The following is a 2,703-nucleotide window of genomic DNA, read 5'->3' as shown; positions in this document are numbered from 1 at the left end:
TAAAACAAAATACTTAGAATTATTAAATATTATATCCAGAAATCATATATACAGGGAGACTACTATGCCATTCATCTTGTAATTGCTTCAAACGCAAGGAAGACCTAATTCTTTCACCTTTCTCCTATTCTAAAAGAAAACATAGTTTCAATTGAACAGTTTAGCGTGCAATGGATACTAAGATGCTAATTTGAGGGTAAAATATGGAATGCCCATATTGTAATCTGTGGTGTTTTATTAACTACTGATATCTTTAATAGCATAAAGCTAACAATCCAAGGTCAAGGCGAGGCTTTCAAGGCAGCTTTTCCTAGTTTACCTCTGAGCAAGTGACGGATCGTAGGGTGCTCCCCAAACTGAGCTAGGGACAGTTTGACTATCGGTTGCAGCAATAACAGCTGGAACATTAGTACTATTACCAAAAGGGATTAGGCCCTCTATTGGCCCAAGACCCGTCTGCATTACAGGCCGACTGTAGCCATTAAAAAAGGTGGTGCCACCTTGAAAAGGTGGTGCTTATGAAGGATCAGGATTCATGTAGCCACCGACATATGGTACCGTTCCTATTTTTGTTAAAGAACACAACATCAGTGTAAGTGTTAACAGAGGGAAAATGTAGGAGAAAAAGAAAAGAAGCAACCAGATTGTGTCCCAATATAGGAAAATAAAGTTACCATGCATTTTCTTCTCAGCACTCAAGACTTCAGCGCGTAGCTTTTCAACTTCTTATCCCATCCGGATTAGATTCTTCTCCATAGCTTGCATTTGCTCCACCTGCTCTATGTTTGATTCTTTTTCATGCTGAAATGTAACACTACATTTAAACAAATTCAAAAAATAATCAGAGCCTACTTCTTAGCAACTATATGGTGGTGGAAAGCACCACAAATGAAATATGAAACAAAGAGATCTTGAAGTAAGCAACATGATTATTTTGCTTGCTTGAACATTTGCATAACTTATGACTCTAGGCTCATAGAATAATTTTTTGATAATCAATATATAAATCTGGTGCTATCCAGGCTTATGACAACCATTTCCATCTATTGATTACTTAAAACAGCATGCCACATTAAAGCTGGAGCATGGGGAAATAATAACAAACGACATATTCAACATGGCAATTTTATTAACAGTTACCAAGCAGTTTTATAATTCAGATGAACAATAGAGCAAATAAATCATATTTAAAAGTTATGGAGCTCTTACAAGAATTTGAATGACCAAATGCAGTTTCCAAGTCCTGTGGTATTATTTCAGGACAAACACCATCATATTAATAACAAAACATTTTACCACAATAATAGTGAATATTGCAGCAAAATATTTTCAATATGATAACTTACTGAAGGGTTCCAGACACCAAGTAACAAAATGAAACAACAAGATAACAGAAGGAAGCACATGAAAGTTTTTAACAAAGGAAACATTCCTATTGCACAAGATTTATTTCTTCAGCAAGTCATTAAAATTCAAGGGTAACAAATGAAGATAGAGGGAAGAAGGACTTTGAGATTTGATAAGACAGATTCTAGAGCTCCAAAACATTTTAAGAAAAGAAAGCTACTGCATTTCTCAAGAAAACGCAAAAATAGACGATGCTGATATATAATGATATTGAAAAATACTTACAAGAATTGGGGAGCACAGGTTTTACACCTTAAGAACAAAATAGAGATACAAAAAGCATACTTAGGATACAAAAAGGTTGGCTGGAAGCAGAGTATAGAATAGTAGTGACGAAAATACATCTCTCTAACAAAACCAAAGAATCAATATAATTAGTTTTTAGGGCATCAAAAACAGCTCCAAATAACCAAACCAAGGTACCTTCTCCTGAGTGCCTTTTAAGCTTTCAAGCACTAGAGGATTGCCTCAAAGCAGTAGGAGCTATCCTGAATGAAAAATCAAATTAGACTTTCCAGAGCTCAAACCATTCTGATAAGATAGAAAAAAAAAGCAAAGCAAAGCAAAGCAAGAGAAGAAAACAAAGCAGAGCAAAGCAGAATAGAGAAAGAGGCACAAAAGCCAGAAATTTCCCTCTTTCAAAGCTATTTTTTTACTTACCTGCGGAAGAGGAACTAATTAAAGAGAAGAAGAAGAAAAGAAACTCTCACCTGCGGAAGAGGAACAAAGAACAGGAAAGAGCTTTGAAAGCCGAAAATGTGAAAAAAAAAACGTTTGTGGAAAGAACCAGCAGAGGGGAAAGAACGTTTGTGGGAGAAGACAAGTTAATTTGGTCAATTTTCAGCCAAAAGCACTTCAAGCTGAAGAAAAGGAGAAATTTTTAGCTTCTCTATTTGGAGAAAAACCCTTTTCTAATGATGAAATTTTTTTATGTGAAAGGAGGGCGTTCTTCATTCCTTTTAAGAGAAAACGACTTTTTATAGAAAAATTCCTCTAAAACGTGAAAAAGAACGAGCCCTTAGTCGTTGCTTTCAGGAGCCACTGGTCGTGACGGGGACACATGCAAAAGTGGTTAAGGTTGAGTAAGAAAAAGATTTTCTATTTTGCATTAAATTACATTTGCAATTGGTGATTCTAAGATAAACTGTTTTTTCTCCTTCCACTTGGGTGTAAGATACACACATTTGGATTGTTACAAACGTGTTTAATGATACCAAAATCTATCGTCTACTCTTTGATGTTAGTCACAATGTTAATTTAAGAAATTTCCAAATTAATTATGTTATCTACTTTAAT

At 35.0% G+C, this 2,703-nt stretch overlaps 1 long non-coding RNA gene across 4 annotated transcripts; it reads right to left on the bottom strand.

The window, feature by feature from the left end:
* LOC107945343 (uncharacterized) lies at nt 1–2,384 on the bottom strand. Of its 4 annotated transcripts, none has more exons than XR_001696513.2 (5): nt 2,118–2,384; nt 1,831–1,895; nt 1,210–1,243; nt 675–814; nt 1–563 (listed from the first exon to the last, which is right to left on the bottom strand). It is a non-coding gene; the product is annotated as an uncharacterized lncRNA (long non-coding RNA). The 4 variants fall into 4 exon arrangements; XR_001696514.2 differs by having other exon boundaries at nt 1,831–1,890; nt 2,118–2,383; XR_001696511.2 differs by lacking the exon at nt 1,210–1,243 and having other exon boundaries at nt 2,118–2,378.
* Between the last annotated feature and the right edge of the window lie 319 nt (nt 2,385–2,703).

This window comes from Gossypium hirsutum, chromosome D12, assembly GCF_007990345.1.
Source record: "Gossypium hirsutum isolate 1008001.06 chromosome D12, Gossypium_hirsutum_v2.1, whole genome shotgun sequence".
Lineage (NCBI taxonomy): Eukaryota > Viridiplantae > Streptophyta > Magnoliopsida > Malvales > Malvaceae > Gossypium > Gossypium hirsutum.
Note: the sequence above shows the minus strand (reverse complement) of the source record. Positions and strands in the feature narration are given on the sequence as shown.